A 15,222-nucleotide genomic window follows, 5' to 3' on the forward strand; every position below is an offset into this window, starting at 1 on the left:
GCATGACAAGGTAGGGTTATTCTAGAATTCAAGGATGGAGCAAAATAATGGCCCAAATTAATAGGTCAAAAAAGGAAAACCCTATGATAGTCTCAACAGATACTGGAAAGTTGAAATTCCACATCTGTTCTCTATTTAAAGCAAAATATTCAAATTAGATACTTTCTTAACAGTTAAAAAACAAAATAAAACAATAAAAAGGAATGAAATACTGACACATGCTACAACATGTAAGAACCCTGAAAACCTGATGGCTAAATGACAGAAATCAGACACAGGCCAAATACTGTATGATTCCATTTATACAAAACATCCAGAATAGGCAAATCCACAGAAACAGAAAGTAGATTAGTGGAAACCAAGGGCTGAGGGGAAGAGAGAATGGGAAATGACTTCTAATGGGTAGAGTTTCTTTTGGGGATGATGAAAATGTTCTAAAATTAGATAGTGGTAAAAGTTGCACAACTATGAATCTACTAAAAACCACTGAATTCTACATTTTTAAAGAGCAAATTTTTAACAGCCTTTTCTCAGTAAAGCTGTTATTAAAAAAATACATAAATACATGCAAATCTCAGAACAGTCCATGCTGGTACAACAAGTGATTTGGACAGGGGGATGATTTCAGTATCTGGTGGTGCAGTGGTAGTCTGGCTACTAACCAAAAGGTCAGCAGTTTGAATCCACCAGCCACTCCTTGGAAACCCTATGGGGCAGTTCTACTCTGTCCTATAGTAATGTTACTATGAGTCGGAATCGACTCGACAGCATTAGCTTTGGTGTTTTTTTTTTTTTTTTTTCGTTTTTATAGAAAAAAGGCATGTATTAAATCTAATGTAAAACACCAGAAGTATTCTCTCTGAAGTCAGAATTAAGAAAAGGATTCCCATCAACGTTGTTATTATTTAACATTGTATGGAAATTCGTCTGGAACAAGAGAGAAAGAAGGAAACCCAAGAAACAGAGCAGGAACTGGAGTACAGGACTGACTGTGTACGGGAGCCACTGCGTCCTCCACCTCGGGACCAGAAGAACTAGATGGTAGCCGGCTACCCTTACTGAACATTCTGACCAGAGACACACTATATGAATCCTGATAAGAAGGGAGAAAAAACATGGAACAGAACTTCAAATTCTTAAAGAATCTGGACTTACTGGTTCTGTTGAGTCTGGAAGAGTCCCTGAGATGATTGCCCTGAGTTGCTCTTCAAGCCTTGCAAGAACTGAAGCTACCCCCTGAAGTCACCTTTAAACTAAGTAACCGTTTAGCTCAAAGAGCAAAGATTGTCACGCTTGAGTATCCATTTTAAAAAATTATCTATGACCAAAAGGTCAACAGCTATTTTGAAGCATAAATGAGAAGGTTAGGGGCTTAGAGAGAAAGAAGGTTAAGTAAATGGAAGTGAAACAACCAGAACAGAAATAACAACAATGTTGACAAAATATGAAAAATGTAACCAACGTCACTGATCATTATGTCCCAAAACTGGAATGGGAGCGGGTTTTGCTGGGTATGTTTTCACTAAAAAGAAAAAGCCAGTGGGGAAAATGCAGAACTGAATTTCAAATTCTCATAGAATCCAGACTTTCTGGAGCCACAGAGACTGGATAAACACCCAAAACTACTGCCCTGAGATAGTCTTTAAACCTTAAACCAATAATATCCCCTGAAGTCTTCTTAAAACCAAACAACAGTTTAGCTTAACTAGTACAGAATATCTGCCTTAGAGCATTATGTTCTTTTAAGATGTATCTAGATAGGATCAAACTGACAACAGCAACTCAAAAGAGTAGATAGGACATTTAGAGGGCAGTGAGTTTATGTCAGTGGGGTAGGAACAACTTGGAAAAGGAGGAGGAGGGCGGCTACAATTTAAAAAATGTAATCAATGTAACTGAACGGTACATGTGAAAACTGTTGAACTGGTATATGTTCTGCTGTGTATATTCTCAACAACAACAAAAATAATTTAAAAAAGAAAAAAAAACATTGTATGGGAACTGCTAACCAACATAATTAGGTAAGATAATACAAGACCCAACTATTATTTGAAAGAAATTAAACTTTTCATTTACATATATCTAGGAAACCGAAGAAAATCAACTGAAAAACTAATTATCAGTATGAATTTATAAAGCCTGCCAGTGCAAAATTAATATGCATGAAAATAAAAACTTTATGTCACACATAAAAATGGAAAGTCCCATTGATAAGAGTAATTGAAAACTCTACTGAACAGGTTCAAAGAAAAAAAAAATTACAAATAAGTGCAGAAAACAATCTTGATCTTGAATATGGCGGCTCCGTAGTGTCAATTCTCCCTTAACCTCTACATTCAATCAAAATTCCAATATACCTTTGTTGTAAATCAATCCTACGACTCTATTCTGTTCCATTGGTCAATACAGCTTTGTATCTGTTTTAATCAGCATAGCTTTATAATAAGCTTTGATATATGGCAGTGTAATCTTCCAACTTTTTTCAAGATTGTCTTTCCTATTCCTGGCCCTTTGCATTTCCACATTAAAAAAAAAAAAAAAAAAAAAAAAGCCCTGGTGGAGGCTTTGATTGGGATAGAATTGAATACATATATCAATTTAGGGAGAAGTGACATCTTTACAATACTGACACTTCCAATCCATGATGACTGTTTATCTCTGCATTAATTTAAGTCTTCCTTCATTTCTCTTAATGATGTTTTACTTAAGGTCTTATGCATGCTTTTCTGGATATATTTCAAGGTACTATAACTTGTACTAGCTTTTAAATCTGATTTTCAAACTGTTCGTTGCTAACAGAGCCCCATCAAGCCTGTTGCCGTACAGTCGATTCCAACTCGTAGCGACCCTGTTGCTAGTATAGAAAAATAAAATTGATTTTGCATATTGACCCTATTATCTAGCAGCCATGCTAAATTCATTTATTAACTCTGACAGAATATCCTAGAGCTTGTTTTGGATTTTCTACATATATAATCACGTCTGTATGCTTTATCTTCCTTTTAGAAGTTAGAATCGACTAGATAATAGGTTTTTTTTTTTTGGTTTTTCAATCCTTACCGTCTCATTCCTTTCTTCTTACCTAAGGAGCCCTGGTGGCGCAATGATTAAAGCACTCGGCTGCCAACCAAAAGGTTGGCAGTTAGAACCCACCAGCTCCCCTGTGGGAAAAAAGGCCTGGCAATCTGCTACTGTAAAGTCTGCAGCCTAGGAAACCCTATGAGGCAGTTACACCCTATCCTATACGGTTGCTATGAGTTGGAGTCGACTCAATGGCACGCAACAACAACTTTTTACCTATTGCACTGGCTAGGACCTCTATAATGCTGAATACAAGTGATGACAGTACAGAGCTATGTCTTACGTCTGACAGCAGAAGAAAAGCTCTTCGGATATCGCCATTAAGTATGACTTGTTATCAGTTCTCCTTATCAGGTTAAAGAAATTTCATTTTATTCCTAGGCTCCTGAGGGGTTTCTTTTTAAATCAAGAATGGGTATTAAATTTTATCAAATGATTTTTCTGCATTTACTGAATGATCATACAGTTTTTATCTTTATTCTGCTAACACGGTGAATTATGTTGCTTTTCAAATGTTAAGCCAATCTGAGTTTATGCCTGGAATAAACTTAACTTGGTTGTATTACTTTTTCATACGTAATTTGATTTAGTACATTTTGTTCAGAATTCTTCCAACTACAGTCACAAAAGTCCTTTCTTGTAAAGTTCTTAGATTTTGGGTATTACTTATGCCAGCTTTATAAAACAAGTTTGGAAATGATCCTTCTTCTCCCATTCTCTGGTACAGTCAGTGTAAGATTGCTGTTAATTCTTCCTTAAATGCTCGAAAGAATTCAACTCTGAATTTGGGCCCGGAATCTTCTTTCTGGGAAAGTTTGTAATTATGGATTCAAGTTCTTAAAACATATGGAACTAATCAATTTTTTTTATTTCTTCTTGTTCTGTTTTGGTAAGCTGTCGTTTAAGTAAACTTCTCCATTTCATCTAAATTGTCAAGCATATTGGCATAACATTGTTCATAATATCTTATTATGCTTTCAATGTCTGAAAGAATTACCTCCTGAAATTGGTAATTTGTACCATCTCTTTTTTCTTCATCAGTCTTGCTATTTTTGTATTAAAGTCTTTTCAAAGAAATCAACTTTGGGCCTCACTGATTTTACGTATTGAATGTTTGTTTTATATTTTATTGATTTCTGTACCTTTTTATGGCCTTCCTTCTACTTTCTTTGGGTTTAGTTTTGAATCCTTTTTCTAATATATTAAGATGGATCCTTAAATTACTGATTTTCATTCAGTCTTTCCTAATTTGTGTACTAAAAGCTATAAATTTCTTTCCTAAGCATTGCTTCAGTTACATCCCAGACATTTTAATACATCATATTATCATTACCACTTTGGGAAAAATTTTCTAATTCCTATTTCTAATTTCATCATTGACCCATAGGTTATTTAGAAGGATATATTTTAATATCTAGAAATTTGGGAGTTTCTAGTTCTTTTGGAAGAAACGGATGCAATGCTGGAAGCACTCACCCATCCAGGCCAAGAAATTTGAAAAACAGCTACCTGGCCAATCGACTGGAAGAGATCCATATTTGTGCCCATTCCAAAGAAAGGTGATTCAACAGAATGCGGAAATTATAGAACAATATCACTAATATCACACACAAGTAGAATCGTGCTGAAGATAATTCTAAAAGGGTTGCAGCACTACATTGACAGGGAACTACCAGAAATTCAAGCTGGAGTCAGAAGAGGACATGGACTTAGACATATCATTGCTGATGTCAGATGGGTCATAGCTGAAAGTAGAGAATACCAGAAAGATGTTTGCCTGTGTTTTATTGACTATGCAAAGGCATTCAACTGTGTGGATCATAACGAATTATGGATAACATCGTGAACAATGGAAGTTCCAGAACACTTAATTGTTCTCATGACGAAGCGGTACATAGGCCAAGAGTCAGTCATTCAAATAGAACAAGCGGATACTGCATGGTTCAAAACCAGGGAAGGTGTGCATCAGGGTTGTATCCCTTCACCATACTTGTTCAATCTGTATGCTGAGCAAATAATCTGAGAAGCTGGACTGTATGAAGAAGAACGTGGTATCTGGATTGGAAGAAGACTCATTAACGACCTGCAATATGCAGATAACAAAACCTTGCTTGCTGAAAGTGAAGAAAAAAGGAAGACCCTCAATGAGATGGGCTGACAGTGGCTGCAACAATGGGCTCAAACATAGCAACAATTGTGAGAATGGCACAGGGCCGAACATTGTCTCTTTCTGTTGTACACAGGGTTGCTATGAGTTGGAACCAACTCATCAACACCTAACAACAACTGTTTTTTTGGTTCCTTACAGCTAAATTCAGCAGCTATTCCTTGAATATGCTACCCTTTGAAATTTGTTAAGACTTGCTTTATGGTCTATTTTTATAAAGGTTCCAAGTTCACTTGAAAAAAGTTACATAGCTGTTCAATGTAATGTTCTATAATGTCAATTAGGTCGTTACCTAAACTTATTAAAATCTTCACTATCCTTACTAATTTTTTGTCTGCTTACTGTATCAGTTACTGGGAAAGGTGTCTTAAAATCTCCAACTATCATTTTGGATTTATATATTTCTCCTGTTAGGTCTGCCGGTTTTTCTTTATGTATGGATTTTTTTTCCTTTTTCTATATATATTTTGAGGCTATGTCACCAGATGCACACAAATTTAGAATTTCTATGTATCCTTGAATTGACTCCTTTTTCATTATGAAATGTTCATTATGAATTATTACAAAGTCCACTCTGCCTGATATCAGTATAGTTACACCAGGTCATTTTTTTGGTTAATGTTTGCATGGCATTATCTTTTCTTCCATCCTTTTACTTTCGATTTTTCTGTATCCTTTATTCAAGGTATAGGTCAATATACTATGAAATTCTCATCCCAATTTTTAGTACTTTACCTTTAAATAGCCTTTTTCCATATTCAATTTCCTCAGAAAACAGAAATCTCCTGTGTTCTACACTGTCCTCTCATCTCAATGTTATATTTTTAACTTCTATTTATCAACATTTTATTTTCATTCTCTTCATCCTAAGTAACACTTTAGCCACCATGTTTTTCTCATTGTCCCCTTCCTGCCCATCTGTTTATTATCTGGTATTGAGAATGTCAATTTTTTTTTTCCTGGCCACAATAAGAGCTTAAAAATAAAGAAGAAATACTGATTACCTTTCACTATATCAAATCAAGAAAGCATGTTTAAATTTAAGTATAATCACTAAAAGAAACAGAACAATTAACTTAGAAACCATTTTTTTTAATAATTTTTGTGTTTTAAGTGAAAGTTTACAAGTCAAGTCAGTCTGTCACATATAAGCCTATATACACCTTACTACATACTCCCATTTACTCTCCCCCTAATGAGTCGGCCCACTCCCTCCCTCTAGTCTCTCCTTTCGTGACCGTTTTGCCAGTTTCTAACCCCCTCCACCCTGCCATCTCCCCTCCAGACAGGAGATGCAAACGCAGTCTCAAGTGTCCACCTGATACAAGTAGCTCACTCTTCATCAGCATCTCTCTCCAACCCATTGTCCAGTCCCTTCCATGTCTGATGAATTATCTTCTGGAATGGTTCCTGTCCTGGGTAAACAGAAGGTTTGGGGACCATGACCGCCGGCATTCTTCTAGTCTCAGTCAGACCAATAAGTCTGGTCTTTTTATGAGAATTTGGGGTCTGCATCCCACTGTTCTGCTCCCTCAGGGGTTCTCTGTTGTGCTCCCTGTCAGGGCAGTCATCGATTGTGGCCAGGCACCATCTAGTTCTTCTGGTCTCAGGATGATGTAGGTCTCTGGTTCATGTGGCCCTTTCTGTCTCTTGGGCTCATAGTTATCGTGTGACCTTGGTGTTCTTCATTCTCCTTTGATCCAGGTGGGTTGAGACGAATTGATGCATCTTAGATGGCCGCTTGCTAGCATTTAAGACCCCAGACGCCACACTTCAAAGTGGGATGCAGAATGAGAAACCATTTTTTTTTTTAAAGGTAGGGAGATAATGGCAACTCAGTACAACAGAAAGCAGGAAAAGGGAAGCAAACAAAATTTATGGCAAACAGAAAACACAAAATATAATGTCGTTTGTTGTTTAGGTGCCGTCGAGTTGGTTCGGACTCATAGTGGCAATAAATCCAAATAGGTTTTCTATAACTGATAAGAGATTATATTGAGTTGTTAAGTGATAATCTCTTGATGGAGTATTTTTAAAAGGATGGTATGTTCTTTACAAGAGATAGACCTACAACTTAACACAGAGAAGTTAAAAAGAAAAGGATGGAAAAAGATGATGAACCAGGCAAAGATGAACCAAAAGAAAGCTGCGTAGCTACATCAATATCAGATAAAATAGATTTTACGACAAGCACTATTAGGGATAAACTGTATCATTTCTTAACGATAAAAGGGAAAAATCGCCAGTAATAGTCCTGAACCTATTACACACCTAACAACATGATTTATACATGTGCATCTGTGTGAGGGTATATAAAGGAAAACACTGATAAAATTACAACACAGTGACATAGACAAAGTTGACAAAAAAATTAGTAATAATATAAAAGAATCAAACCAAAAATTAACAATAATAATCTAATGGACTTGAATGCAGCATACAACACATGAAACATTTATAGAAAACGACCACTTATGATTACAAAAACAAATACCAAAGAATTAACATTGTATGATGTTCAACTATAATAAAATTAGAAATAAATGTCACAGAATAACAAACAAAAAAAAAATCCCATAAATTTGAAAACAAAGTTCTAAATAATTCAATGGACAACAGCAAAAGTAACTACGAAAGTCACGATACATTTAAAACTAAAAAAGTTAACAAAAATCAATTCATGTGAAATGATAGCACCCAGCTATAGTTTACAGGAAAATTTACAGTTTTAAACGCACATATTGTAAAAATAGATTAAGTTACTAATGAGTGAGGCCTCCAAGTTCAGAACTTTCTTAAATGATGGAATAAATGCAAATAAAGACGAAAAGAAATATTAACCATGTGCACAGAAAGGATCAATAAAAAGAACTATTTGAAAAAGACTAATAAATTAGGCAAACTGGCAATACTGATCAGAAAAAAGGAACAAATTAATGAAATCAGAGTTTTTAAAAGTCATAAGAGAAGCCTATATTTTATACCAATACATTTGAAAATTATTTTTCCAGAAAATTGTTCATTTTTTCAAAAACAAACAAAAAAAAACCTCAAGAAAAGTCAGAAAGACTTATCGCCATGAAAGAAAAAATTAAAAATCTACTCACAAAAAAAGACACCAGGTATAGTTTCACTGATGAATTCTAGCTAACTTTTAAGAAACAAGTCATCTCTATTTAACACAACCTCCTTCAAAAAAGAGGGAAAATTCCCCAACTCACCTTATGAAGTTAACACAACCTTGTTATCTAAACAAGAACTACATGAAAACAGGAAAATTACATGGCAATAACGAAAAGATGCAAATATTCAGAGAATCCAAAGACAGCTTAAATTAGAAAATCTATTAATGTAATTCATCATATCAACAAATGCAGTAAAAGCATTAGAAAAATTCAACTCCTATTCATGATAAGGAGCTCTGGCGGCACAGCAGTTAAACGTTCAGCTGCTAACCAAAAGGTCGGCAGTTCGAATCCACCAGCTGCGCCTTGGAAACCCTACGGGAATCAACTCAATGGTAACAGCTTTGTTTTGGTTTGAGTTTCATGATAAAATCTCTAAAATTATAAATAGAACTTAAACTAATAAGTAATATCCACCCCCAAAAAACCCACTACAATATCATACTTAATGATAAAACATTAGAAACACTCCACTGAAGTACCTAAACAAGAATGCCTATTATCTTCTATTTAGCACCGCGCTGGAGGCGCTAGTCAGTGCAAAAAAAAAACCCAAAAACCGTTGCTGCAGAATCAATTCCAACTCATGGTAACCCTGTACGACAGAGCAGAGCTGCCCTATAGTGTTTCCAAGGAGCAGCTGGCGGATTCCAACTACCAACCTTTTGGTTAGCTGCCAAGAGCTTAACCATTGTACCACCAGAGCTTCCCAGTTAGTGCAGTAAGACCAGAAAAAGAAAGAGGAGGCAAAAGGGAATGAAAAAATAAGAAATAAAACTTCATTATTCACAGACAAGATAACTACCTAAAGAATACAAGAGAATTAAAAACTAATATTACTTCCACATTTCATCCAATCTAAAGATGTCACCATGTTTAAGATGCTCCATTATTTTACATACCACTAAGAAAAAACCTATAGGGTCGCTATGAGTCAGAATTGACTCGAGAGCAGTGGGTTTTTAAGAAAAAACCAGGGCTTCGAACCTTGGGTCGAACCAGTTCGCCCAGTTCAATCATGGCCAAGGAAGCATCACTGGAACACATTCAACTTCATAAAACTTGGGCGATTCGCCACGGTACCCAGAACGGGAAAAATTATGGGTCAAAGCCGAGCTAGAAACTTAATCTCCCTCTTAGAAAACAAGGGCAGCATATGCGTTACACAGCCACCAAATTTCTCGACCTGGGATTCTGAGTACATTCAGAAACAGCGCTGTCCCACTCAAAGATGGCAGAGCCCCACTCAAAAACGGTGGCCAACTGCACAGCTTTGAATGTGTATTCCTCTCTACATTTCTGCCATGCATCAGACTCTTGAAAGGGCTCACTACACCTCTTCCAAGTCTCCCACTCCAGGGCTTCAACCAGTAATTTTTTCCATTCCAGGTACCATGGTGAATCATCCAAACTGAAAAACTTTGTCAGCCATGACTGAACCAGTTCGAAGCCCTGGAAACTACTGCCAATTAAACTGATATCATACTTTATTACTCAGAAATTTTCATTTTACACTTATTCAAGCAATTATTTTTAATTTAGACAGATATTTATCATATGCATCACAGAAAGAAAAACAAAAGTGAAAGAAATTAGTAGGGTATTCCTAAAACTTTACATACAGTGTCCTACTCTTGATCACTTTTCTACTCAAAGCTGTTCAGTGTTCACCTCTCTCCTAACAAGACTGCCCTCTGCCAACAAGAGTGTTGGTGATGCAGCATGTCTTAAAACACTCCATTATTATCTATGGATTTTCCTTGAAGTCACAGACACCCATTTGGCAATTTCTTCTGCCTTCAGTTCTATTGTTTGGCATGTAATAACAACACATGTCATACCATCAATACACATAAGTCATTTAAAGTAATGACAAAATGAATAGCCTTGACCAAATTTGTACATGTGTAGGCTATGACAACTACATCATGACAGCTGCCTGGACAACAGTGGTTAGAAGACATCATCAATTAAGAACACATTTTTGTTTAAGAGATGTTAAAACGTAGCGGGGGAGAGTGCATCTCAGAATCCATGAAATATGGTGATATGAGAGTTCAGCAAGGTTATGTGATCAATACATAACCCACCCACTGCTGTCGAGTCAGTTCCGACTCATAGCGACCCTACTGGACATAGTAAATAATACATAATAAGTCAAAATAATAATACATAAGTCAAAAATGTTCCCTATTCATCAACAATAATTAAATAGAAATTAAAAGAAAATCCTACTTACAACGATAACATAAATTACACAGTATCTAGCAATAAATCTAATAAAAACCAAAAGAGACCTACATAAATGGAGGAACATACCACGATTATGGACAGGAAGGCTTAATACTGTGAAAACGTCAATACTACCCAAAGAAATCTACAGATATAACCCAATCCCAATCCAAATTTCAACAGCACTCTTTAACGAAATGGACAAACTAATCACCAAATTTATATGGAAAGGAAGAGGCCCTGGATAAGTAAAGCATTACTGAAGAAGAACAAAGTAGGAGGCTTCACACTACCTAATCTCAGAACCTGCTTTACAGCCATGGTAGTCAGAACAGCCTGGTACTGGTACAACGACAGACAGACAAATAGACCAATAGAGCAGAATTGAGAACCCAGATGTAAATCCATCCACCTACTGACAGTTGATCTTCAACAAAGGGCCAAAGTCCATTAAATGGGGAAGAGACGGTCTCTTTAACAAGTGGTGCTGGCAAAACTGGCTGACTGTCTATCTGTAGAAAAATCAAACAGGACCCATACATCACACCATATACAAAAACTAACTCAAACCAGATCAAAACCAAAAAAACTCATTGCTGTGGAGTCAATTCTGGCTCATAGCGACCCTACAGGACAGAACAGAACCGCTCCGTAGGGTTTCCAAGGAGCAGCTGCTGGATTTGAACTGCCAACCTTTTGGTTAGCAGCAGAACACTTCACCACCATGCCACCAGGGATCAAAAATCTAAATATAAAATCTAAAACTATAAAGATCATGGAAGAAAAAACATTAGGGGCCCTGATATATGGCATAAATAGAATACCAAACATAAAAATACACAAAGAACAAAAGATGAACTAGATAAATGGGACCTCCTAAAGATTAAACACTTATGCTCATCAAATGACTTCTCCAGAAGAGTAAAAAAGAGAACATACAGCCTGGGAAAAAAAAGGGTCTCATCTCTAAAATTCATAGAAAACTTCAACACCTCAACAACCAAAAGACAAACAATCCAATTAAAAAATGGGCAAAAGATATGAACAGACATTTCACCAAAGACAACATTTAGGTGGCTAACAAACCCATGAAGAAATGCTCGCAATCATTAATCATTAACCATTAGAGAGATGCAAATCAAAACTACAATAAGATACCTGACAACAACGGCACGAATCAAAAAAAACAAAAAATAACAAACGCTGGCGGGGTTGTGGGGAAATTGGAATTCATACAACTGCTGCTGGGAAGGTAAAATGGTACAACCACTATGGAAAAAGGCATAGCATGAGTTCTCAAAAAGCTAGAAATACCGTATTATCCACCAATCCCACTCCTAGGTATATACCCTAAAGAAGAGCAGTAACATGAAGAAACATATGCACACCCATGTTCATTGCAGTATTATGCATGACAGCAAAAAGAGGGGAACAACCTAAGTGTTCATCAACAGATGAATGGATAAACAAACTGTGATACATAAACACAATGGAATACTATGCAACAATCAATAACGACAAATCCACGAAATGTCTCACAACATGGACAAATTTGGAGGACATTATGCTGAGTGAAATGAATCAATCACAAAAGGACAAATATTGTATAAGACCACTTATTAAAAAAAACAAGAAAAGGTTTGCACACAGGAAAAAAAAATTATTTGATGGTTACCAGGGATGGGGGGGAGGGAGGGGAAATTACTAACTAGATAGAAGACACGTATTAATACTGGTTAAGGGAAAAGTAATATACAATATGTGGAAGTCAGCACAACATGACCAAGACAAAGGAAGTCACTAAAAGGAATGCAAGAATAAGCGGCAACTGCAGTAATTACTGTAATATACATAATCCTGCAACAACAGTATTAACAATCTATGAATCGATACATAGGTAGATAGGTATGCTAAAGAGGTGTGGGAGGGTGTAAGGGAGCACACTACTTGCAGATACAGGTTTGGTTGTGGATATTTCTACATACATAATTGTAGGTGCTGCAGGTATATTACTATAGACAATAGAGCACACAGGGGCACAGTCATGGAAATTTCTTAGACATAACCAAACACCTGGGAGAATTTCTTTGGAAGCCAAATATTCAATAAGAATCTAATAACCAAAATATACATAAAACTTTGACAACAACTAAAAGACAACAACCCAATCATAAAATGGGCAAAGGACTTGAATAGTCATTTTACCAAATGGCCACTAAACATACGAAAAGATGCTCAATGTCGTTAGCCATCAGAGAGATGCAAATCAAAACCACAATGAGATACTACTTTACTTCCACTAGAGTGGCAAAGGAGCCCTGGTGGCGCAGTGGTTAAGAGCCTGGCTGCTAACCAAAAGGCTGGCAGCTCGAATCCACCAGCTGCTCCTTGGAAACCCTATGGAGCAGTTCTACTCTGTCTTATAGGGTCACTATTTTATATTCAGAGTCAACTCCACAGCAATGGACTTGGGTTTGGTTTAGGGTGGCTAAGATTAAAAAAACAGAAAATAACAAATGTTGGCAAAGATGTGGTGAAACTGGAATGCTTATCCACTGCTGATGGGACTACAAAATGCAACAGCCATTGTGGGAAACAGTGTGGTGGTTCCTCGAAAAACTAAAAATAGACCTACCATATGACCCAGCAATTACACTTCTAGGTATAAATTCGAAGGATTTGAAAGCAAATTCAAACAGGTACTTGTACATCAATGTTCTTTGTAGTGCTATTCACAATAGCCAAAAGGTGGAAACAAATGCCCATCAGCAGATGACTGGATAAACAAAATGTGGAACATACATACAATGGAATACTACTCAGCCAGTAGAAGAAACGAAGTCTTGACACATGCTACAAGATGGATGGAGCTTGAAGACATTATGCTGAGTGAAATAAGTCAATCACAAAAGGACAAATATTGTATGACCTCACTCATATAAAAAGACAAGAAATGGCAAATGTATAGGGACCCAAGTTTATTAGTGGTTACCAGAGGTGAGACGGAGGAAAGGAGGGGGTTACAGGTGATGGAAATATCACACTGATTAAGACTGGGGTAGAATAGCCGATAGTTGTAATTGCTGTCAGTAAGTACTATACCTGTAAAGAGCTGAACTGGCAAAAGTTGTGTGATATATTTACAACAGGAACACACACACACACACACACACACACAGGAGCTGCTGAGACTGCTTATGTACAGCCAAAAACCTAAAGGAATCAGTTCCTACGTTTGCAGGTTTAGGGTCATGATTTCATGGGACATTCCAGTTAAATGGCCTAATAACCTGTTTAGTGCTTCGGTTCTGCCTCAGCCTAGTTCATTGAGTAGCAGCTGAGGTCTTAAAAGCTTGCAGGAAGCCAAACAAGGCTTGACAATTGGTCTCTATCTGCCTGGAGTGACAGAGGAAGAAAGAGAGTCAGGAATACGAGGAGGATACGGAATGTGTAAACCCTGGTGGCGTAGTGGTTAAGTGCTACGGCTGCTAACCAAACGGTCAGCAGTTCAAATCCACCAGGCGCTCCTTGGAAGCTCTACGGGACAGTTCTACTCTGACCTATAGGGTCACTATGAGTCAGAAACAGCTTCACGGCAACAGGTTTTAGTAAGGAATGTGTGGCTAACTGCCTCTTTTGCCATGGGTGATGCCTGGCTACCATTACCGAACATTTTGATCTAAGAGTCCACAGAAGAATCCTGATCAAAAGGGGGAAAAGGCAGAACAGAATTTCAGATTTTCATGGACTTCACTTTCTGGAGCCATGAAGGCTGAATGAACCCCTGAAACTACTGCCCTGAGAGAATCTTTAAATCTTAAACCAAAAAATATCCTCTGAAGTCATCTTAAAACCAAACAATAGTCTAGCTTAACTAGTAAAAAATGTCTGCCTTGAGCATTACGCTCTTTTCAGATCTATCTATATGGGATCAAAATGACAACACCAAACTCGAAAGATTAGGTAAGAACCTTAGGAGGCAGCGGGTTTATGTTAATGAAGGAAGAACATTTCAGAGAAGGAGGGTGAGAATGGCTGCAAAACTTGAAGAATCAATGTCACTGAATTGTACACGTAGGAACTGTTGTATCGGTGTATGTTCTGCTGTGTATATTCTCAACAAAAACAGAACAAATTTTTTAAAAAGACTTTATTATAAAGCTATCGTTACTAAAACTGGGTAGTATAGGTACAGAGCCCTGGTGGCGCAGTGGTTAAGTGCTTGGCAGCTAACCAAAAGGTCGGCAGTTCGAACCCACCAGCTGCTATGGAGCAGTTCTACTCTGTCCCATAGGGTCGCTATGAGTCTGAATCAACTCAGCGGCAACGGGTTTGATTTGGTTTTTGGTTAGTATAGGTATAGAGATAAGCAAACAGACCAATGAAATCAGAAGAGAGAAACTAGAAACAGGTATCTATACGTGGGACTATGAAATACCGCAGGAGTTGCATTATAAACCAGTGGGGAGAAAGGCTGAACTATTTGATAAATCCATGTGAAAAACATAAGACTATATCGCTACATCACACAATAGAGGAGAAAAAAATTCCAGATGG

At 37.0% G+C, this 15,222-nt stretch overlaps 1 protein-coding gene across 6 annotated transcripts in view; it reads right to left on the bottom strand.

Moving 5' to 3' along the window:
* The window catches only part of ZFX (zinc finger protein X-linked), a 73,843-nt gene that overhangs the window by 50,961 nt on the left and 7,660 nt on the right, over positions 1–15,222 (bottom strand). The window lies entirely within an intron of this gene.

The sequence above is a fragment of the Elephas maximus genome, chromosome X (assembly GCF_024166365.1).
Source record: "Elephas maximus indicus isolate mEleMax1 chromosome X, mEleMax1 primary haplotype, whole genome shotgun sequence".
NCBI lineage: Eukaryota > Metazoa > Chordata > Mammalia > Proboscidea > Elephantidae > Elephas > Elephas maximus.